Source organism: Mustela erminea, chromosome 21, assembly GCF_009829155.1.
Source record: "Mustela erminea isolate mMusErm1 chromosome 21, mMusErm1.Pri, whole genome shotgun sequence".
NCBI lineage: Eukaryota > Metazoa > Chordata > Mammalia > Carnivora > Mustelidae > Mustela > Mustela erminea.
Window position 1 is genome coordinate 34,557,463 of NC_045634.1, and position 25,043 is coordinate 34,582,505.

Here is a 25,043-nt window from a genome sequence, read left to right on the forward strand (position 1 = left end):
CCGAGCTTTGCTTGATGAGCACGCGGGCAGTTTGGTTCGACATCTCTTGGCCTCAGTTTCCCTGTGTGTCAAGTCGACCCCAAACAGCCTTTCTGCCCTCTTTCTTCATCAGAGGCTGCTGTGATACTTACTTTCAGTCTTTCTGGTTTCCTGATACATACGTTTGAAGGCTAAAAAATGTACATGATTAATGATCAACTATTTCAAGCCTAGAAATAGAGAAAGCAAGCAAAGCCCTTGCGTATCTTATACACTGTAATGTATATACATTACTGTCTTGCCACATTCGCTTCCGTGAAGGGTGACACCTGTGGTGAAAGCTGTTCCATCCACTCCAGGTTACCCGCTGGCCTCTGCCTCCGCTCCCCTGCCTGGGGCTCACTCTGGTCCAGCTCTGTGCTCCCGCTTGAGGGAGGCACTCATGCCCCCGCTTTCTCGCGCACGTAGGCTTCCCTCTGGCTGCAGTGTTGCTCTCTCCCCTCATCCCCATCCCCTTTGTTTTCTAGATCCCAGGGTCGCTCTCTTCCCTGCTCAGCTGGGGCTTCTCAGCTGACCTCCCCAGACACCTTGTGACCTGAGTGCTCTCCCTCCCACAGCCTCTTCCTCAAAGCCTTCGTCATCAGCTCACTTTTCTGGACAATCTTCTCCTGGTTTATTTTATCATTTACCCCCCCCCCCCCCCCCCCCGCCTACTAGAATGGATGTTCCATGTCGTTGGTTTGTTTAATCTGTGTAGAAGTGACAACGCCCAGAGCCGTGCTTGGTGGGAGGGAGGCGCTCGAGAGATTGTTGAATGAATGAATGACGTACTTTCCCGTGTACCTTTGTGAGAGTTTCCGGGTAGATTCTCCATTTTTTGGGACCTAAAGCTCATTATACTTGGGAGGATCTTCTTCAAGAAAAAGAACACAGCAGTTAAACAACAACAACAACAACAACAAAAGGGAGATTGAATATTTATTTAAAATAAAAAAGAATAAAAATGCATTTAAAAAAATTTTATTTCTTTTCAGCGTAACAGTATTCATTGTTTTTGCACCACACCCAATGCTCCATGCAATACGTGCCCTCCATAATACCCACCACCTGTTCCGTCAACCTCCCACCCCCTGCCCCTTCAAACCCCTCAGATTGTTTTTCAGAGTCCATAGTCTCTCATGGTTCACCTCCCCTTCCATTTTCCCCCAACTCCCTTCTCCTCTCTAACTCCCCATGTCCTCCATGCTATTTGTTATGCTCCACAAATAAGTGAAACCAGATGATAATTGACTCTCTCTGCTTGACTTATTTCACTCAGCATAATCTCCTCCAGTCCCGTCCATGTTGCTACAAAAGTTGGGTATTCATCCTTTCTGATGGAGGCATCATACTCCATAGTGTATATGGACCACATCTTCCTTATCCATCCATCCGTTGAAGGGCATCTTGGTTCTTTCCACAGTTTGGCAACTGTGGCCATTGCTGCTGTAAACATTGGGGTACAGATGGCCCTTCTTTTCATTACATCTGTATCTTTGGGGTAAATACCCCAGTAGTGCAATTGCAGGGTCATAGGGAAGCTTTATTTTTAATTTCTGAGGAATTTTTAATTTCTTGAGGAATCTCCACACTGTTCTCCAAAGAGGCTGCACCAACTTGCATTCCCACCAACAGTGGAAGAGGGTTCCCCTTTCTCCACATCCCCTCCAACACATGTTGTTTCCTGTCTTGCTAATTTTGGCCATTCTAACTGGTGTAAGGTGATATCTCAATGTAGTTTTAATTTGAATCTCCCTGATGGCTAGTGATGATGAACATTTTTTCATATGTCTGATAGCCATTTGTATGTCTTCATTGGAGAAGTGTCTGTTCATATCTTCTGCCCATTTTTTGATATGATTATCTGTTTTGTGTGTGTTGAGTTTGAGGAGTTCTTTATAGATCCTGGATATCAACCTTTTGTCTGTACTGTCATTTGCAAATATCTTCTCCCATTCCGTGGGTTGCCTCTTTGTTTTCTTGACTGTTTCCTTTGCTGTGCAGAAGCTTTTGATTTTGATGAAGTCCCAAAAGTTTATTTTCGCTTTTGTTTCCTTTGCCTTTGGAGACATATCTTGAAAGAAGTTGCTGTGGCTGATATCGATGTTCTCTTCTATGTTTCTGATGGATTCCTGTCTCACGTTGAGGTCTTTTATCCATTTTGAGTTTATCTTTGTGTATGGTAGAAGAGAATGGTCAAGTTTCATTCTTCTACGTATAGCTGTCCAGTTTTCCCAGCACCATTTATTGAAGAGACTGTCTTTTTCCCAATGTATATTTTTTCCTGTTTTGTTGAAGATTATTTGCCCATAGAGTTGAAGGTCCATATCTGGGCTCTCTACTCTGTTCCACTGGTCTATGTGTCTGTTTTTATGCCAGTACCATGCTGTCTTGGTGATCACAGCTTTGTAGTAAAGCTTGAAATCAGGTAACGTGATGCCGCCAGTTTTATTTTTGTTTTTCAACATTCCTTAGCGATTCGGGGTCTCTTCTGATTCCATACAAATTTTAGGATTATTTGCTCCAGCTCTTTGAAAAATACCAGTGGAATTTTGATCGGAATGGCATTAAAAGTAAATTTGAGAAGGTGACAAATATCACATGATCCATAAAAATAACACATTTTTTTTAACAGCCTAACAGACTACTGTTGTACTTTCACAATACATGGCTCATATTCTGACTGACCCTTTATATGCAGTGATTTTACAGTATTTTTTATAGGAGGAATAGGAAGTTATTTTTCTGGCCTGCCTGATCAAAATTTGTATTTTATTATTGGCAGTTTAGGTAAGTTTCTTTCAGCTTCACCATTTGTACCTGAGTATGTCATGAAAAGTTTTAGGGATTTTATCAAATTTGGGAAAATCTTCATGTAGTTTCTTTTATGCGTGAGCTTTAACATGTCAGGATATTTCAAATTTTCTTCAGCAATGACTAATCTTAAATAATTTTAGGAATTGAAGGCACTCATTTCCTGGTATGTTTGAATTTGGGTATGACAAATAATTCTGGAAAAATTATATAATTTTGGTTACCTAAAAGATGCAGTATTAAAATTATTTATAAAAAAAGGCATAATCAAAAATATTCCAGGGTTAAGCCTCTGCCTTCGGCTCAGGTCATGATCTCAGGGTCCTGGGATTGAGTTCTGCATCTGGCTCTCTGCTTGGAAGGGAGCCTGCTTCCTCCTCTCTCTCTCTCTGCCTACTTGTGATTTCTCTTTCTGTCAAATAAATAAACAAAATCTTTTTAAAAAATTCCAAATGCTTGTCACTTGTGGCAAATATTGAGTGTCTTTGCACCTGGAACCCCCACTTCATCAAGATATGATGCATTCGAAGCCACCACATTGTCAGATCTGGTAAGTTGCAGTATCTGGAACATGAGACTTCCTCTGCAGACATACGTGCCTATAGTACTGTGACACCTTTGTGTCTTATAAACACGAAGTTTGAATAAAATGTATTTTTTGTGCATCCCTCCAAAACCAAACAAAACTGTATGGTGCCTTCATATGCTGCATTAGTAAGTCAAGTCTCTGTTCCTCACAAAGGAGAATAGACATTTATGAGACTCAGATTTTCTGCTTATAATTTTACATATCTGATGATTTAAAAATTTTCCACTGATTAGCTTTGGGTTTTGTACCTTTTGAATCTCATTTCATTTTGCTACTCACAAAGTCCAATGCCAGGCACACTGGAAGTAGATCTCCTGTAAATATATCCAGCATGTCCCATTTGACCCCTGGCCCTGAACTTTCGTGTCTCCTAACAAGGAGAATTGGCACAGTGGGTAGAAGAACACTTCCAGAAGGACAGCTAGCAGTAACCTCATTCCTGCGAATGCCTCCCCACCACATACGTACCTTCCACAGAACACAAACTAGACATAAGCCCAAGCAAACCTTCCTTTAGCTGCGTGTCAGTGGTACCCATGGAGAATCTGGCACTTCCAGTGTGATGGAAAGTGACAGAGGAGAAGAGGGAGAGTAGGGTGACAGTCATTATGTGTGTTGTAGTTTTAAAACTTTGCAAATATTGATGACTCTTTGAGCACTGGAAGGGGTGTTTTTGTAAGTGGGTGCTTCCATCGAATGGAGAATTCTGTTTCGGGACAGCCTACTCTGTTGAAGTAACATTCTCTCCAACCACAACCCAGATCAGTTGGTTTCCACCAGCTGGAGGAAATCGATTCAGTAGCTCGGTGTGTTTCAAGCATAGACAGAAGCGGCTGAGGACTGGAGTTTATGGCCATAGCTGAATAACACATTTTCACAGCCTCATCTTGGCACACTTGAAGGCTGTCGCATGTCGGAAGGTTGCCGCTCTTACCCTTAGTGAGCAATATTCTTCCCATTGAGATAGGTTCACGTTCGTGTACCAAATACAGATTAAGGATCTATAATGGGCCAGATGCTATGATGGAAGCTGGGAAGGGGAAGAGGCACAAGACGTAGGCTTTGCCCTAAGGGACTTCATACAGAGTACTTACGTTCTTCATTACAAAAATGAATCAGGTACAGTGCATAAGAGGTTTTTTGTTTGTTTGTTTGTTTTGTTTTGTTTTGTTTTTATTTTTAATGTGTAATTCAAAGGAGAAAGATGCTGGATGCTGCATGGAGTAAAGAGACATCCAGGTGTCATTGAAGGACCATTTGAGGTCATCGTTGAAAAGTAAGAAAGACTTAGTAGACATTGGAGAGAAGAAATGGAGGCGGAAAGGCGGAGGAACATTCAGGAAGTGGTCTTATTGGTCTGGCCCTGGGTGTGTATTAATATGACATAAGACTAACATCATGGTGAGGAGTGTCGATTTTTAAAGTACTCCTTTAAAAAAAGATGATATTTTTAAATACCAGAGGGAAGAGGCTTGTGTTATTTGATAGGCAGTAGTCGAAATTCTTGAGTTGGAGAAGCAAGATTGCAGGAACAGGTGGATGGCGTTGGTGTTGGTGCGTGGATGGTTTGTAAGAAGAGAGAAGAGACCCGCTGGAAAGTGTGCTGATGTCTGCGAGCCCCGCTGGGGCGGGAAGGAGGGTGGAGGCAGTGCAGAGGGAGCCCAGGTCGGTGGTGCGCCGAGAGAAAAGAGAAGATGTGTATATCCAGCACCAGAGGCTTGGTTTTCTTTCGTTGTGGGGAAGATGAGGTTTTGGATACTCTGAATCTAGGGGAGGTGACAGTGCTGATGTGGGAAGTGTAGGTGTGGTTCTGGAGCTCAAAACAGAGCCCGCGGCTCTTGTGAGCAAGAGCAGAGTCCTCATGCTCGTGAGTCCTCCCGAAGCCGGACCCATGCTGGCCGTGGCTCCCCTTCTCCTGTTTCTCTCCCTCCTGCTTCTCCCTCCTCATCTTCGTGGCAGGAGAATCGGTGTTCTGGAACGCTTGAGTGCTCTCTATGGAAGAGCACAGCAGAGCATTACCCTTAAGGTCCATGAAGGCAGAAGCTTACAAGAGGGGGCAGAACTCAGTTCAGGGTGGGAAGTGTGTAGTTCAACGCGCCGTGTGTTTAGAGTCACTGCTCCACTGTGCAAAGGGGGCAAGACATTGGGCACTTTTTCCCTGGGAGCTTAACAGACACTGGATGGTCCATTCTGATCTCCTGACCCTGGAGCAGGTTAATAGGAACAGGACACTGAGGTAATGCACCGCTCTGGGATATTGGTCACATCCACTTGCCAGCCGGGGCCATGGGTAGCTTTTAACTCTCTCTTGACTTGGACTGTCGGACTCCTGACCAGCCAGCCTTAATCCATGAATGGATGGATGGGGGCGCCTGGGCGGCTCAGTCGCTTAAGCATCCGACTCTTGATTTCAGCTCCCATCATGATCTCCGGTTCCTGAGATCAGACCCTGTGTTGGACTCTGCACTCAGTGAGGAGCTGCTTGAGAAGCTCTCTCTTTCCCTCTCCCTCTGCCCCTCCCCCCACTCGCTCTTGCACTTTTTCAACTAAATAGATAAATAAAATCTTAGGGTTGATGGATGGATAAGCTTTCCATGTGGGTTTCCACGTGGGTTGCGTGCTTTCCTGTGCACCAAGCACAGCTTACAGGCAGGAAACTGTTCAGCTGTTTGACTCGACTTCGCGTCACACATGTCTCTCGGCGCCCATGGCCAGTTGTGTGCGATGCTTCCAATTCGGGAGACTCCGCTGAGTCCTGCGGAGGCCCCTCAGGAGGGTAACACGTAAGGACATGGGTGTGGAAGCTCGCTCACTCTCCAGCCGGGCCATCGTGGCTGGGCAGTCTGGGAGGTCTCTCTTTTCATCTTTCGGAAGGATACACCACTTTAAATAATTCCTTTATTGTAATAATAGGAATAGAGTACACCCTCCAAATTAGTCACTGTAATTTTTTAAGAATAACCTTTTGTGAAGAAACACCCAGCGCATAAATCTTCAGTAGGCGAGTGAGATCACGGAGGCGGCGGTCCTAGCTCATCCTAGATCCTAGCTCATCCCCGTGTTTTAAGTTGCTGAGTGTCCTGTGTAAATTGTTTGTATTGCTTATGGCTTCTAGAGATGACAGACTAATCTGAGCAATTAGATTCTTGGGAAAGATCAAGACACTTATTAAATCTTATCTTAGTTACTCCTAATTATAATCATCCATTTATCCCCGTGGAATAAATTACTAATGCAAAGCTCAATTCAATCACAACATAACTAGTCTTTATTTTAGATGATTAAAAAAATCAACACTATGGCCACATATGCATAAAAGGGATCTATGATTAATTAATGAAGTTAGACCCAGCAGATTGCTAATTGCATGAAAATGCAAAGTACATCTTCCAATTTGCTTCATAAAGTTACATACACGTTAGCCGCGCATTCGGTCGTCGTGCTGGGAACGGAACGATGTCTGTGGCCTCGTGCCACCCGGAGTCTCATGTCGAAGCCCTCAACCCCAGCGAGATCGGGTTTAGAGTGGTGCCTCTGGGAGGTGACCAGGTCGCCGGGGCAGAGCTTTCATGATGGGATTAGTGCTTTTCCAAGAAGAGACAAGGAGGGATGCTCTCCGTCCATCACGTGAAGACACAGAAGAGCTTGGTGCTCTACGATCCGTGAGAGCTTCTCACCAGAACCCACCCACGCTGGCTTTTGGACAAATAGCAGCAGGTATTTATGGAGTGCCTGCTGTGTGCCGGGCACTGTGGGGAAGGCTGTGCATTCAGCAGGGAACAGAGCCGGGTCCCTGTTCTCAAGCGGTTGGATTCCTGCAGGCACAAGAGAGGCAAACATACAGCACATCAGGCGGAGTTCAGTGCTCTGGAGGAAGGCAAGGAGAGGAGTGCCGGCCTGCAGGGGGAAGGTGGGGAGGGGGCTGCTGTTCTGTGTGGTCTGATCTGGAAAGACTTCTCAGTAAAGTGTCATTTAAGGCGAGACCTGGGAGAAGGGAGACGAGCCTCCGTGCTCGGGGGAGGGCAGGGCCTTCCTCACTGGGGCTGTCCCTTCGGTGCCCTTAAGGAGCTGCCTAGAGAGAGAGGAAGTGGGCGTGGGGGAAGGAAGGTGGGGAAGCGGGGAGGGGAGGGGAGTGGATGGGCGGTCTTGCTGGCTGTGGGAGGGATGCACAGCCTCTGAGCAGTCTCTGAGCATACTGGCTGTCCTTGGATTTTGGATTTGGGGAGCAAGGGTGAAGGTAGCATCGTAGTGGAGCGCCCGTGGGGGCCCGTGGTGGGGGTCGTGCTGGAGGTCTCTTTGAACCTACTCGGGTGGAGCAGAGATTTGCAGAGATCTGGGGATGCCCCATGGACCAGGGAGGGGAGGCTGAGGAATCCCGGTGGGCCTGGTGAGTCCTCATCTCCCCCTGACCTTCCAACCCCAAATCGGAAGTAAACTGTTGGGGCGCCTGGGAGGCTCAGTCAGTTAAGCCTCTGCCTTCAGCTCAGGTCATGATCCCAGGGTCCTGGGATCGAACCCCACACTGGGCTGCTTGCTCAGCAGGAGCCTGCTCTCCCTCTCCCTCTGTGGCTCCCCAGCTGCTCATGCTCTTTCTCTGTCGAATCCGTAAATAAAGTCTTAAAAAAAAGAGTAGTAGCCTATTGAATGAGGTCTCTGATGACCTGTTCTCTGCCCCAGGCCTCTGCCTCTCTCACCCGGGTCCCCAGTGCCTGCTTGTCTCCTCCCACCTAATGTCACCAGCTCCCGCCCCCAGATATTTCAGCCCCCCATAAAACATGGCTCTGGCCATGGCACATTCCATTGATCTGCAGAGCAGGGCCTGTGGGACACAAAGGGCGCTGGGTGGAAGAGAACAGGGTTCCAGCAGTGCTTCGTGGGGCTGGGCTGTCCTCCTGTCCTTCAGACCTCCTGCCACCATCTTCCCAGCAGGCACTGACTTTCCCCAAGGCTGTCCGAGTAGACATGTCTGGGGGAGATGGGCAGCCCTGGAAGCCTCAGGGTAGGCTCTGTCTGCTAATATCCTATATCACGTTGATTTGAACATGTACCAGACAACGATGCGGCTATGAGCCTGCTCTCTGCGTTCTCGCTCAGTAGGACTTCGGTTTGGCGCACCTGTGCTGTCACGTAGCTTTTGCCTCTGCATGTGACTGCCGATGTTTTGCAGTAACAGGAGAATTAAGAAACGTATTGAATTCTCTGTCTACATTTAAATCACTTGAGAAATTTATTTGGATGAGCCAAGCTCTGTAACGCTTTCACCCGACCTAGTGATTTCTGGCACGACCCCCCCTCCCCCCCTCCGTGCCCCTTCTCGAGACACACACAGATGCATGCGTTTGGGTCGCCTCTCCCATCTGAGCGCGCTTCCAGGATGCTGCCCGCCATGCTTTAGAAACCTCACTGAAAATACGGAAATCTTCTGCAGACACAGACTAAGGAGCCATCGGTCACAGTAGCCGCCATCTCCTCAACGTTCAGACGCCCAGAGTCGGGTTCTCTGGCTGCTGAAAGGACTGACGAGCCCAGCTGTGTGCTGGCCCTGCCCAGGGCCCCTTTAGGGCTTATGACACAACCTTGGTCAGAGAGGGAGAGGCGGAGCTGGTCACCAGTGACATTGTTTCTTCTGGGGCCAGAATGTTATTTTTCAGAATGCTTTCTTTTTTAAGTAGCGGAAAATTTCCTGGTTTCTGATGCCGTTCCCTGGGGTCTGTAGATGATTTTCATGATGTGTGTCTATTTCTGCAGGCTCATCTACCATAGGAACAGTTTGCATGAATGTTTTCTTGCCACTCTCCAAATCCTGACTCTTATTTGGCATAAATAATCTCTATACAAAGTAACTTTGAGACCCATTCTACTGCTCTGAACAGTTGTGGTCCATCGCGGGGGCTGTGTTTATATTCTGGTGGAAGCGGCAGTTGAGGGCAGCTTCCCCCGTCGTGGAGGGCATCTCTGAAAGGGACGTCATCTCTCGGGTGGTGTTCTTGGCTGACACGATACAGTTAGATTCAGGAAGGAGACATATTTGGGTTTATGACCTCAGTAAGCATGGGGCCAGCCTGATGTTAGTAGAGTGAATATGCATGTTTTTGGTGAGATTTGCCTGTGAGATTTTTGAAGGATAAAGAAAAAAAGCTAATACGGGTGGTGAGGTATTTATACTTAGCTCTTTCAGGAAAGAAAATGAACTATAGCCTTTCGTGGTGAAGAGCAAACAGGCAAGAACAAAGGTACCCTCTGTTATTCGCCCGCTATGGCCACATGAGAGCATCTGCCTCCCTTTTTGGAGCTAACCCTTTGGCAGAAGGAAACTTCTTTAGGTTCCAGAGGAAGCCAGAGGCGGCAGGTTTGGGAGAAAAAGGAAGAAATGTCCAGGAGGAACAGGGCCCTTCCAGCTGCTGAGGTGCCCACGATCCTGGCTGTTTGCTGCAGAAGAGATGGAGTGGGAAGCAGAGAACCCCCCCCCCCCGAAAGTGAACCTCATCCCAACCCCCAGTTACCTGCTCAGGCCCTGGCCCTTCCTGCTTGGATTCGTACCTATGGGGGATTAAGACCATGGGGGGGCCTCCCAGAATCTGAGAAGGAAAAGGAAATCTTCTGTGCGAGCACCTGCTGGGCAGGTGGGGCAGTCTCTAAACTAATGGCACCCATTTGCAGGATCACATGAGTTCGCCCCAGGCAAAATTACAACTGCACTCTTTCCAAAGGTCAAAATTGGGTTAACTTTCTATTTTGGAGTACTTTCAGACTTATAGAACAGCTGCGAGCAGAGTGTGGAAACTCCTGCATACCATTGGTCCAGAGAAAGCTGGAGACCTGAGACCCTCTTACCCCTAAAAACTGTAAATTTTATTTCCCCCCAAACAAGGCTGTTTTCCCACGTGACCAGAGTACACTCAGCAACCTCCCGAAATTAGTGCTACTGGAATACTCTCATCTGACCCAAAGATGTCGTTCAAATTGTAGCCATTGCTCAGAACTGCCATGCATATCCACTCATCTTCCCCCTAAGAAAAAACCCAAACCAGACCCCTAAAAATCTTCCTTTTACTACTTTCCTTTCCATTCCGCTCCAGTCCAGAATCATGGGTTGTAATGAGCTGTCATGTTTGTCTGAAGCATTTCAGTCCTTCCTTGATTTTCTTGACCTGATAATTCTGATGCCTGCAGACCAGTACTTGGAGGATGTCCTTCAGTTAGGTTTGTCTGATGTTAGCTCCCATCAGAACCAAGTCCTGGACTTCTGACAGAATAGCCCAAAAGACGCTTTCCTCCATGTGGCACTGTCGGGAGGCTCCTCCTGTCGAATGTGACAGGCGACATTCACTCTTACCACTTGGTTAAGCTGATGTCTGACATAATTCCTCCTCTGTAGTTAATTAATAGACATTTTTATATATGAGTTAATAGTAAGTAAAATGTATATTTGAAACTATATAAATATCCTTCCTCAGCAAGCTTTCACCCATGAATTTCTTTGATCCACTGGTCATTCTTGCCTGAACCTTTTCTATGAGCCTATAATGATTGCCAAGTGATGACATTCTAGTTCTGTCATCCCTTGTACCTGCCCTCCTCCAGGAACTGCCACACTGTCTTCATGTCCCACAAGCAAAAACAGGGGCGGTTCCTCGGCGGACCACCTGGCAGGATGCACCCGCCGTGCTACTCCAAGTGGGGGTGTAGACCTGGGCCCCAAGGAGCTGTGTTTTAGTGACTCTCCAGGGGATAATGTGTGCCGTGGCTGTCAAGATTGTACCTTTGTTTGCACACCATTGGGTTTGGCCTCACTTTGTTAGCTTTATGAAGGTGTAGTTACAAAATTGTAAAATATTGAAAGTGTACGATGTGATGATTTGTTATACGTGTGCGCCTTGTGGAGGGACCGCCCCGGTGGAGTTGATGAACACAGCTCTTCCCTCCCATATTTACTTTGTGTTTGTTTTTGGTGAGAACATTCCAGTTCTACTGTCTTAGCAAATTTCAGTGACTGATACAGAGTCATCCACTGTAGTCACTACGTAGCATATCAGATCCTCAGACCTGTGTCCCTTTCATAACTGAAAGTTTGTATCCTTTTTCCATTCCCCCCCCCCACCTTCCCCCTCCCCAGCGCCATCCCTGACAGCCACTGTTCTACCTGTTGTTCCCATGAGTCAGACTGGTTTTTTTTCAGATTGCACGTGTGATTGATCGCAGGCTGTGGCCTCGCTGGACGGGGGGCCTGCCCTCTAGTTCCCTCCCTCCCCTGAGGCTTGTCCGAGCGACCCCCTTCAAGTCCGGGGAGTCCGCTCTCCTCCGTGGGGCGTGTGTGTATTACGAGAACGCGAGCGCACACAGGGTCGAGAGCAACGTCTCGCAAAGTGCGTTTGTCCAGCAAGTGGCACCTTTAGCCTACCCCCAGGACTAGGGGTTGGAGCACTTCTGCCCACCACGTCTTGGTATCAGGGTCACCAGGAAAAGCACGTCAAGCACAGATGGAAATCCCTTCCTCGTGTAGAGAAGAGACAGAGCAAGGTCAGCTTCAGTGGCGAGTCTCAGGCCCCCGGGGCCCATGGGTCTCTCCCAGCGGCTGCTGCAGGACAGTTCTACCCCCTCCCCCAGAATGCTGCAGAACGGGGCTCCCCGGCCCCTCCCCGACCCCTCCCCGCAGAGGACAAACAGCAGAGGAGCTGGCCAGGCGCCATAGTCCGCACGTGCTTAAGCAGGACTACGGAGTACACGTTGTGCCTGAAACAGGGGTAGATATTCCCACGTGGGGTGAGATCTCCCCGACGGAGGTGTTCCAGGCTCATTCGTGGTGGCTGGGAGGGGTGAGACGTCCCCACGCAGGACGGTGCCTTACTTCTCTGTTCGCCAGAACTATTTACTCATCTGATAAATTTGGAAATTTCTCCGAAATGTATTAGATACACTTCCAAATGTTTCAAACTTATTATTCGATCAGGAAAGGGAACCCTTAATATGCTCTTAAAGATGAACAATTTTCAAGAGAGGGTGTATGATATGCAGTGTTTCCCAGACTGCTTTTCCTGCAGAATCTTAGTTTGAGAGGAAGAATCTTAGAGTTCTTGGAACATATTTTGTGAAATACCATCCTATAGGAATAATTCTCCTGGTGGAAAACTCAGAGGATATGGCAAGAATGAGTTATGTTTGAGAAGGTCCTTAAATTTCACTTTCAGGATACTTGGTTCTCAGGAGAGGCCATTACAGTAAGATCAAATGCGAAACCATTTAACAGTGCCTGTAAAACTGGAAATAAAGATGTTCACCAGGTACTCTTGTCCTATCCTTTTGGGCTACCCAAGATAAATTTTAGTAGAATATAATAGCTTTGATCAATGTAGATTGCACTTTATGTTCTCACTCAAAATCTTTTAAATAATATCACAAACCTCAGTGCACATGTAATGTAAAAATTAGGAATTTGAGTCCTGATAAGGAAAGTGATGTAAGATTCCTCAGTCTAAGTGGGAAAAGACTGAGGGAGTCAGACCTGGGAGTGACTGTTTCTGCCACTTCGCAGACTTAACTATTGAGCGAGATGGTCTTTGGTTAAGTATCAAAGAGTCTTTCAGTGGTATTCTGTTTTTTTTTTTTTTTTAAGACTTTATTTTTTAAAGAACACTTTTAGGTTTCCACAAAATTGAGAGAAATGTAGAAAGACTGAAATCTGTTCTTTTTATTATTTTTAAAATTTTTTATAAACATATATCTTTATCCCCAGGGGTACAGGTCTGTGAATCGCCAGGTTTACACACTTCACAGCGCTCACCAAAGCACATACCCTCCCCAATGTCCATAACCCCACCCCCCTAGTGGTATTCTGTTTTGATTTTTCCCTTGGCAACGCCAAAAAAAAAAAAAAAAGAAAAAAAAAAAGAAAATTCCACCAAAGTATAGTTATTTTAAACACCTTAGCTCTATTATAATCGAGAGATTTTAATTGTTCCTTTTTGAATACTCATCTCTTGTTGATGAAAACATTTTGCACAGGCAATTCTCTTTGCTGCGGGGCTGAGTCACATACAGTGGTCACAACTGCAATTCAGAATGTTACCTTTGATTGTTTCCCCCAGTATGTTCATGCTGAGATTTTCTTCCTCCAAACTATTCATCTGAGAATAGAGACTATGGTCCTTTTTCTTCTTCTTTTTTAAAAAATGACACTAAGCGACGACAGTTATTTCATGTGAATTTTGTAAGCAAAGCTAGAGGTCATTACTATATAGCCACCAAGTCTGAGTAACTCATTACAAAGAAAATATCGTGGCCATCCTGGCCTTCTGCCATCTCCTATGGTGCTTACGGGAATTTGACATAGCGAACTTGGAGGTCGTTTATCGTTCTTAGCTTTTGTCCCATTGAAGAGCTATTTTCAATTATTAAATTCTGTTATGAGAAAGCAGCATGTCCCAGTGGACAAAGCCAAATTAGATTGAGAAACTAAAGAAAATCACTTTAAGGAGTTCCCCTCCAGATTTCTGAAACGATAACGGGTGTGTACACTGTTAACTCTTCGTTGCAAGAGGGGCCCCTGGCACCACTGTAGCTGGCTCAGTGGGTTCTGGGTCTTCCCCTTCTCAGTGATTTTAGTCTCAGCTGCAGTGAGATCACCTCATCTCTCTGCTTCTGCAACCTCCAGCCTCCTCCTCGTGGCTGACCCCACTGAGCTCCACTCAGCTTGGAACTGTGGCGTCCTACGATTTTTCTCCGGCTTCCTTCACGCATTCACCAAACATTGGTCAAGCACCTGCTGTATGCTGGATACTCTTCATCTGTGAATGAAACAAAGATCCGTGATACTTTAGAGTTCGCATTCTGTAAGGAAGGCAGAGATAAACACAACTAAACAATGAGATGAAAACTAAACCATGTGCTGTGCTAGGTGTGACTAAGTGCTGTGCCCTCTGAGGCACAGAGGGGCCAGGTGACCTGGGGGTGGGGGGTGGGGGGTGGGGGGGTGAGAGGGCTTGGGGCGAGGGGAGGGTAGTATCAGTACTGAAGAGAGTGCTCGCAGCAGACTGCTTTGAGAATTTGTCTTTCACTAAGAAACTGTAGGTGGTAAGGAGTTTTTCTAAGACCTCTCCAGAGGAAGAGCGTTCGAGGCCATGGGCAAGGCCAGTGTGGCTGCACAGAGAGAACAAGGGAAAAAGTAGAGATACGGTCAGAAATGTAATGGGGACCAGATCATTTAGGGGCTCAGACCATTGTAAGGACTGTGGCTTCTACTGTGAGTAAAATTGTGGGGTTTTGAGCAGAAGAGCCATGGCATGATTTACAGTTTAGATGGTGGGCGTGCTGAGACTAGACTGTAGGCTTCAGTGTTAGGAGCAGGGAAGCCACTGGAGGGATGACGGTTACCCACGTGAGAGATGCTGGGGGCAGACAGGGTGGGAGGAATGGAGGTGGGGAGGACTGGCAAAATTCTGGGCATTTTTTCAAAGAGGAAGCAAGACTTCTGATGGTCTAGTGTGGAATGTAGGGTATTTTGAGGAGCCTGGATGGTTCTAAGAAGTAAGAATGTAGTTGTTCTCGACTTAGGTGATGTGTAGAATGATTTTAGGAGAGGTTAAGGAGTTCAGTGCTGAGCGACAGAAACTGTTAGGTCTTGAGTAAGCGGTTGGGTGAATGAGTCTGGAGTTTGGGAGACACGTTTAGGCTGGACATGCAGATTTGGACATGGTGAACAGATAGAGGTACTGGTCTTAGTCCATTTGAGTTGCTATAGCAAAAATACCAGAAACTGGGTAGGTTATAAACAGCAGACTTTTTTTTTTTTTCCTCCGTTCTGGAGGCTTGAGGCCCACGATCAGGCTGCCAGCAGTTTTGGTGTCTGGGTCGGACCCTCTTTCTGGATCTTCGATGAGCATTTTTCTTTGAAACTTCACGTGGCAGGAAGGGGCAAGGGGCTCTCTGGGATCTCTTCTGTAAGGGTAGCCCATGGGGTTATATTCTCATGGCCTACTCACCATGGGCCCTGCCTACTAACAGCATCAGGTTGGGGATTAGGATTCAACGTATGCCTCTGGGGGGACAGAAATATTCAGACCATAGCAGTACTGAAAGGCATGAGACTGGTGATCTCACCAGGGGGGCTGAGTCTAGAAAGAGAAGAGAGCCAGAGCTGAGAGCACAGCCAGGCCAGTCCTCACAGGTGGAGGAGAAGGGAGGAGGCAGAAAGGTCGACTGGGAAGGAGCAGCCCAGGAGGGAAGCGGGAAATCAAGGGTGTGTGGGATCTAGGAGGCTGAGGGAAGACAGTGTGTCAAGAGGAAGAGAAAGTGATCGCAGGTAAGTTGTGAGAGAATTGACCTCTGGGTTTGGCAATGTCAACATCCCTGTGAACTTGACAAAGAACCATTTTGACTGGATTGGGTGGGTTTAAGTAAGAATGTGAGGAGGGCAGTTGGAGACACATGGTTGATCTGTGAGGCGTCTTAGAATCAGTGATGTTTCGCAGTTGCTACCGGACAGGCGGTTGTGATGCCGGGGATGGGGCTGCCCGCCCACACTTGACCGTGGTCACGGCTGTCCTGTATGTCGGTGTCACACGGGCATCAGTGATACTGTAGGTGTCGAGCTGACCACCATTTAAAATGCCTTCTTTGTTGTCATCTGAAAATCTTCCCTTGACGCATTCTAGTAAAATTAAAAAAAAAAAAGTGGGAGCACCAAAACTGGAACAGGTGTCAGTAGCTTGGAAGAAACTCCTGGAAACAAGAGTGTGACTCCTCTTAAAGAGAACGTCTTTTCATCTGGCAACACTGAAACTTTATACGCGAGACAAAACTGTGCCTGCCTACGGTGAGCAAGACTGCGTTGTGCACTTAAAAAAAATCTCTTGAAGGTGGATCTCGTGTTAAGTGTTTTTACTACAATAAAAGTAATTAAATGAAATAAAATTCAAAAACAGAATTTTTGAAAGGATTGAGGACTATGTTGTATGGAAGTTCTCAATGATGAGAATACATTAGGTCAATTTAATTGCATTTTTTTTTTAGTGGTCATAGAATATAAATCTGCCTTATAATGTCTTAGGTAATAGGAAATACAGTGTATGAACGGTGTATATGAATAAGTTTTTTATTTGCAAAATGTTGCAGTTTTTTAATATGTGGATTCCTTTCATCAACACACATACCAAAAAATCATTGCTTCTCACTTGCATTTGCAAACGTCTGTTTACCTGGTATCCAATAAATTATGTTCTCTAAGGAGAGTCATTTTCCCAGTAATGTTAGTGGAGACTAGCTGATTTAGCTGAAAGATTTACAAAAATCATATGTGTAAATTATTCCACTTATGGTAGCAGTAATTTATTCTAAACAAATTGGATCCAGAGCCATCTGTTTTAGCTGCTGGGATAGGAAAACCTGCTCTTCTCTATCTCCACAAACTTATGTTCAAGTCACAAATGGAGAACTATGCAAATTAGACAGTGCATCCTTTTTGACGTGAAGAAAAGCGTCAGCAGACACTGAGGCAGTTCAGACTCAGTGTCCCGGCCAGCTTCTCATCTCAGAGTGATTCTAACCCAAGGCCGGAGAGCTTTGGGAATTTCCATATTGGACGAGGATCGCAAAATTGCTAGTGATCAGAGAAAGACGTGATGACTCCTGCTTGGGCTGGACCCCGTTCTTCCATTCCGGTCCTATCCCCACCTTCTCTCCCTTGTATCTCTTCCCCCGTATCTTGAAGTCTTTAATGTCACATCAGTGAAGCCCACTTGGGGCCGCACAACCATCTCTGTCTTGAAATCTCATCATGAAATCTCTTTCAGACAGCTCTTGGACTTAAATCCAACTGTCATCTGGGTATGGCTGGGCCCCGTGGGAAGTTCCTGTTCTTACCTCTTGCCCAGTGTCAGGGAAGAACCCCAACTTTGTAGAGAATGGCAAAGAGGAACAAGTCTCCAGAGGAGACAACTCAGCAAGCCAGCAGGTTGGTGTGCGGCAGCTCCGTCAGTGCTAGAAGTAGGTCACGGCATCCAACTGACCAGAGCTCGACCGTTCATACTCAGAGCACAGCATGACTAGCAGCAGCAGAGGACCAGGAGCACCAGTCCTCCTTCTCCGAGTCCCACGGATGACAAGATGGACCCAGATGGCAACTGTGCATGCAGTGGATGGAGCCACAGTTGACGTAGCGAGGACCAGGAGACTAGCACCTTTTACAGAGCACAGGTCAGTTCTCTCCCCTCAGCCCCACAGCCCCACCAGGGAGCAAGCAATCATACATGTTATGTGCCTCAGCCTACTTAATGCTGGGTGACCAGCTCCAGAAATAGCTCAGGATCCGAGGATAGTTAGGCCTTGCCGATTGCCATACATAGCGACGACGTGCAGGATGCTTGGGGTCTGTGGCAGACTGTCCCTCCCAGAAATCCACTCCTTGGCTCTACAAGTTCTGTTTGAACTCAGATTTTCACACGAGTGTGCCACCCTGTCAGCAACTCAACTCAGGTGCGTTGACAGGGACTGGGACAAAACTTACTTATCTCATGCAATAACTTGGTTATTTTGACATTATTAACTAAGTTCTGGTTATTCAAATGAAGCCAGTTGGCAATACTGATCTTAGCTCTGCCCCCTAACTCCTGTACATGTCCTACTGAATAAGTCTCAGTGGACGGATGGGCCTTACTTCAGATGACCATTTAGTGTCTGTCTTACAATATGTATGAACTGTCCCATCTGAGTAATGGCATTAATCTAACCGTAGCAGGTAGTGTTGGTGACCACGTTTATACCTTCCTTGTGCAGGCAGGGTGTGGTCTGAGGCCAGCCTGTTACTTGTGACCCATCATCCATTAGGAATTTAGACTGCCTCGTTGACCTTCTAGGGTTTCTGCTGTCTCATTGGTTAGAGTAGCTCAAGTCAAGGATAAGTTCCATCATTGTCTTTAGGATGTGGACTCCGAGAATAGGGAATGATGCTTGTACTACTTAATGGAATTAGGGGGTTTTGAATTCCTTTCTACCCAGGAACCCAACAAGGAGAACATGGTGTCAATGCCAGTAATTACAAGGGGCACTAGATGGGCGAGGAAGCAACTCCCATTCCTAATGGAAAGAACTTCCATGCCCCACTCTCTTTAACATACAACTGTGTGGCTACCAGTCACCCATGTGGGGTTTGTGGTTAAACTTAATCGGTTTACTGCTGTATTACTTTTGTTCAGCCATGAGGATAGTGTCAATAGTATTGCTACCTCAATAACCATACGTGACTTAACCCAAGACCACTTGGGCATCAGAGGAATCATATGGATTTGTATGAGTCAGGATAAAATGAATTTTGGGTGTTTATAGATGTGTAAAGTCGGAAGTGGTTGGGTTTGGGAATGACTTATGGTGTATCAGGCACAGCAAATTAATTCAGAACTGGCCGTGCCCGCATGAGTTTTTCTGTTTCCAAGGCACGTAGACAGGAATGGCAGATCCAGCAACGGGTTGGATTATCAGCCACTGCTGGATTACCAGCAGATTGTGTGGTTGTTTGTCGGGTGGTGTGCTGGGGGAGGGGACAAGACAAGCATTAACGGTGCCCTCCTCCCTGTATCTCCTGCGGGCTGGGGTGGCCCTTGGATGCTTGTTGCTCTCCCTTCCCAGCCAAACGGTCTGTTTATCCAGTCTCATAGCCACCACTGCTTACTTTGCCCAGTCCCAAGAGGACATCCGTCAGTATTCCTGGAGCTGGAGTCAAAGGACAAGAGGAAAAGGCGATGTCAGGACCATCAGGGTGGAATCCCCGATGCGGGGGTCACAGTCTCCTTGTCCCTCCTCACCTCTGCCATTCCAAACGGGACGTTCCCTTGCAGAGAACAGCTGCCTCTCATGCCCACATTGTCTGGCTAAGAAATGTCATCCATGCTGTTGATAATGAGATTGGTCCATTAATATTTATGAGTTGAGTCTTTAAAAGTCCATTCAGGCTCTTGGTGATGACTGGAGAATGTCCATCAAATGTCATGACATCACTTTACGGCTGGACCTCTCTCTCCCTCTCTCTCTCTTTCTGTCTTTCTTTCTTTCTTTCTTTCTTTCTTTCTTTCTTTCTTTCTTTCTTTCTTTCTTTCCTTTGCCACAAACTGTATGCCACTGTCTGCTTCCAACCATCCGGACAACCACAAACGTGGCCAGTTTAGTCTCATGTGCTACAACGGTGTGGTCACAGTGTGTTACTGTCATACAAGTTGCGATTCTTGTAATGGGATTAAGTGTCAGTAGGCTGTTAGACCCTGCCATGAGGTGGGGGCAGAAGACCAGTATGTCTATTTGATAAGAATGGGTAGGAGCCCTTTTGAATATATGTCCTTGCTCACGTGGAGGAAGTCAGATCAACTGCTCACAGGTAGGATAATCCTGGTACACCAAACTTAGCCTCTTCGGCATAGAGGTGGACGTCCATTGGGTTCTAATAGTAGGACTGAGAGACCCAGGCCAGTGATACATCCAGGGAGCAAAACTGGCACCTGGGCTCTGCAGTTCTGCTCAGCTCCATTGTTTTCACTGCTATCTTCTGGATAGGGATCCTTCCATGGCAGGACAGAGGGTGTTTCCATTGGTTACATAAATGTCTCACGGTGCCATGACAATGGCTTTAAGGTCCCACAGAGAGATGTGTTTAATAGTCCAGTCTGTCATTACCCTGGTAGCAAGCTAGATAGCTATGCTGTTAGCGACAGCGCAACAGTCTGTGAACACAGAAAATGTCTGGTCCCAGGAGCATTGTCCAGGCAAGGGTAATGGCTTTTAATTTGGTCCATTGTACTGAGTCATTTGTCCAGAGTTGCCATCGGGACAGGATGCCTGGTGCTGCCCAGTGGACACCACTGACTTACAGTTTGGATAAGCCAATATGAGCATAGTCAGGGGCTGCCCAGAAGTAAGTCCCCTAGATGGCCAAACACTGCTCCAGTCAGGGATCGGTGAGGGGCGGGGTACGTGGCTTCTGAAGGTGTGCTTGCAAACTTTTATGTAAGGAGGACCTACCCACGGGGCCAGACTTGCTTTTCACTTGAATAGATCTTTACATTCCGCAATAGCAGACTATTTGCCTTTTCAGCCTGGTTGTTAGCATCACCCCAGGCCAAAGTAGGAATACCTCGACGCATTGTTACTGGGTAGGACTGTGTGAGAACTGTCAAAGTGCCCACTAGCAGGCCAGTAACTGTTTCTAAAGAGGAGTTCGTGGGTAGCTACGTTGGAGAGGCTGAGGGTCCAAGCTGCACCTGTACGTGGCCACTACTCCCTTTGCTAGAGCCTCCAGGCATGCTCACCAGTAGCAGATGCCTGTAGCTCAAAGAGGCCCTTGGTTCGCAAGTCCCTAGACTGTTGAAGCACCTGTTACCTAGGCTCCCAGTGAAATCTGGTAGATTTTCTGGTCAGCTTGTTCATAGGATTCAACAAAATGCCTACCCGAGGCACATTTTGTCTCTGGCACTCAAATTATCTAATTAAGTGCTGGGCTTCCTTTTTGTTAGCAGAGCATATTTTCCTTCATGGTCTCAGGGATCGACTTTTGAACTTGAATCTCTGTTGCTCTCAAGAATTTGACTTGGGCCTTTTTCACCTCATCAGGATTAATGAGCCAGGCATGGGCTGTCCCCTGCGTTGGTCTCTGTCTACTGCAATGCTACTGCTGTTTTTTCTGTTTAAGATTTAGGAACTTGATGCCTTCAGTTTAGTGGAACTAAATCTCTCTTGTCCCATGTCTCTGCCAGTGCACTGGCGGCAAAGAGCAGGAGGATTTAAGTACATTGTAGCAGCACAGTGCATATGTATCAGGGTCCCAGCTAAGGGAAGATTTTGATCTCCTGGTGTCAGCAGGATCAAGAGAAAAGCATTAGCAGTATTCAAGGAGGCATGCTAGGTGCATCCGTCTGTGCACTTGACTCTGTTACAATCACAATGCCCGCATCAGCTGGGGCTGTGGGAGCAGCCTCTTAATTCAGTGGGCAGTAATCCACTGTAATCCTCTGTTCTCGTTAGTTTTCCCACTGGCTACACAGGCTATTGGATTGAGATATTGAGTGTCTCAAAACCTGCCTACGGTAATCAGGCTGTGGTTTCCCGGTCTCCTCCTGAAGTTCTGTATTGCTTTTGTTGTACAGAAAGGAAGGCAGCCTCACTGGCCGTCTATTATGTACTCTTCTTCTCATCATTTCTCTGCAAGTGGTGTTTCTCAACTAGGAAACTCATCCTTGTGCTTTATGAATACTACTGTGTAAGCGTGTAAAACATCCACACCATTTACACACGTGGCAGTGCATGGTAGGAGTGTGAGGGGCCTGCCAGATGGTTAAAGTTCCTTTCCTTCTCTGTTTTTAACCATTTCCACTCTGGTCAGTAAAATGAATGGACCTTGTCCATCGAAAGGATCTGGTTATCTAGTCGTTTCAGCCCTTGTATGTGAAGAAATCTCATCCCTACCCCATTGTAGCCTTGCTGGTGCTTAAATTCTCTGTTCCCCCAGGGAAAGAGAGGTCTCAGCTCTGCCATATGCCACCTTCTTCTTAAAGGTCCTAAAATCAGGACATAGCATCAGACAGCAGAAAAGTTGAAGGAGTGATCAGTCTTATGGTGACCTCCTGACCTCTTGGTTCCTGTAGAAGAGATTGCTGTTCATGGAGGAATTATCCATTCCAACCATGTAGACAAGCTGCCTGCTTGGGATTCCCCATTGGTAGATCGTGGACTAGATTTCTCCTGCTTGTTGGTCTCTTCACTGAGAACCCCTGTGATAACACTGGTAACAGTCTCCAGACATAAGACACGAGATATGTCTGTTTTTATCCCCAATGCTTCCCCTCCCCGTCCCCAGTTGGATGCGGAGACTTTGCTAGTATAAGAAGGTCTCTCTTGTCCTGGGCATTTTTTTCCCCTTAAGTTATCACAACCTCCTGCTCTGGCCACTTGATTCTACTGACCCACTTAGTGGAGTTCTCCCCATCTGGGGGGAGAGGGAGGCATACCTTGAACATTTATCAATCTTCTCTGGGTTCTCTCTGGTACTCTATCCATTGTACAGTGTCCTAGGTATTCCATGAGATTGTGTCAGTCTTAAGGAATTCTCTCAGGTTAGCCGTAGTGTAATTATTGTAAATGAGATGTTGCAAGTGTTACTGGGGGGCATGATTCCGTCCCAACGGAATAGCCTCCATACTGGCTGGGAGCATGGGGCCGAGTGTGAGACAGCCTTGCTGCTGCCTTTTGCTCTCTGAGAATGTCACTTTTCTGGCCCTTGTCATCACACAGGGCCTGGCCTCACAGCTCCCCAGTCTCTTGACCAAAGAGGTCAGGAGTTCCGTTCTCTGGGTCTGACTCTGATCTTTGTCCCCTCACTCTGCGTGAGGGCGCGCTGCCCTCCAGGGATGGTTCACACTGAGGTTAACAAAGTGCACTTGTCCTTTCCTCCCTGGCAGGACTCAGATGTCCTGCTGGTCCCTGATCCCGCAGGAGCGCAGGCAGCCGTCATGGCACCCCTTCCGTGGCTGGCTTCAATGCTCCTGTTGCTCACATTCCGCCCTTGTCTCTGGTGATTGTCGTTAGCAGGTAGGACGGGGCTGGGCCCCTTCTTCCTCATCTTGTCCATCGCTTGGGCAAGAACATTTACGAACAGCTTCCTCCAAATCTGTGACTGTCCTGTGGGATTTTTGCCTTTTCCTCCCTGCCGAATAAATAAATAAATGATCACCTTTCTTGGGATCGTTGTTCCGTACGGCTGTTTGTCAAGTCAACCTCATTACAGGGTTGGCAGACCACATCCCACAGGCCACACTCCGCCCGCTTCTGTTTTGTGGATGGTCCACAAGCTAAGAATGGTTGTTCACATTTTTTTTTTTTTAAAGATTTTATTTATTTATTTATTTGACAGAGAGAGGGAGATCACAAGTAGGCAGAGAGGCAGGCAGAGAGAGAAGGGGAAGCAGGCTCTCTGCTGAGCAGAAAGCCCGACGCAGGACTCGATCCCAGGACCCTGAGATCATGACCTGAGCCGAAGGCAGCGGCTTAACCCACTGAGCCACCCAGGCGCCCGGTTGTTCACATTTTTAAAGGTTGGGAAAAAAATCAAAAGGAGAGTAATATTTTATGACACATGAAAATTACGTAGAACCCTTCAGTGTGTGTAGTGTCTACGTGGTGTCTGTTGCGGTTTTAGGGCTGAATGGCAGAGATGACGAGTTACAGTAGGACCGAATGGCCCACAAAACTTACACTATTTACCACCTGGCCCTTCGCAGAAATCATGGAAGGCAGCAAGAAGAACAAGGCTCTAGGGGTGCCTGGGTGGCTCAGTGGGTTAAGCCTCGGCCTTCCACTCAGGTCATGGACTCAGGGTCCTGGGATCAAGCCCTACATCGGGCTCTTTGCTCAGCGGGGAGCCTGCTTCCTCCCCACCCCCACCCCTGCCTCTGTCTACTTGTGATCGCTTTCTCTCTGTCAGATAAATAAATAAAATCTTAAAACAAACAAACAAAAAAACCCTAAAGGAAATAAAAATAAAAATAGAGGAGCCAACTACGTAAGCCCACAGGTCAGCTTGCCACAGCTCCCTCAGGTCCAGGCCTAGGGAAGGAGGCTCGTCGGACTGGAACCAGGCAGGTTACTGCTCCCAGTGCAGCAGACAGCAGACCGTCTCCAGGAGTGACGCGTCATCCTACTCTGGTTGCCTTGATCGACCCAAAATCTCTACAGAAAGTTGAGGGAACAAGTTGGCTTTTGGCCTGAGACCAGGAAGGACGGATGGGCCCGGGGGCGGTAGGGCGTCCATCTTCAGCTGCCTGGCCTGCTTCAGCTGCACGAGATGGGTTAAGTTTGCCTGTGGCTCCCGGTTTCCGATAAACCCGGAGCTCTCTAGGACTATCTCGTGCTTATTAGACTGCTCTAGACGGGCCACTTCCCACAAAGTCAAATTCCAGTCTCTATCTCTGTGCTCTTATGCATTAAGAGGGGCCTCCGCGTCTCTGTCAAGTATGCGATCTCTCTTCACCTTCAGAATTTTTATTTTCTTGGGTTTTGGCAGAAATACTTAGGTTCTCCTTTCCTTGATTTTTTCTCTTGACTTTTCAAAGAAAAGGCCAGAGTGAGACCGTTTTATTTGCAGTTTTCTCCCTTCATTCTTTTCCCAGGGAAGATCAGGAGATTGAGACACGGCATTTGACCGTGAGGGTGAGGTCGATTCTTTTTCTTGACCATCATTTGCTGGTAAAGTAAGTGATCTCCCCAGGCCTCAGGTCCTCTTGCTTCCCCAGCTCTGGAAACAGCCCAGGGTGTGGATCCTCACCCCAGAAGGCAGCCCCTTTGCGGAGTGGGATCCATGGCTTTTGGTCACTTGGGATTCCACGTAGTGTGTGACATTGAAAAATAAGCACAACAGAAGCAGGATGCTTGCTCTGCTGTTGGCGGAAAATCCCGTTTTTCAGTGTTTATAGTGTTGTACAAAATGTGTACATTTCCTCCCTTTCCTTGTTCCTTTTCTCCGTGCTGTTTCTCCTCACCGCGATGCGTTTATCACTGGCAGAGGAGCTCAGGGTGGTCACAAAAGACTGGCTCCCGTAGGTATGGAATGTTCTTAACAATGCTTATTCTGCCATGTAGCTCCCCTGTGTGG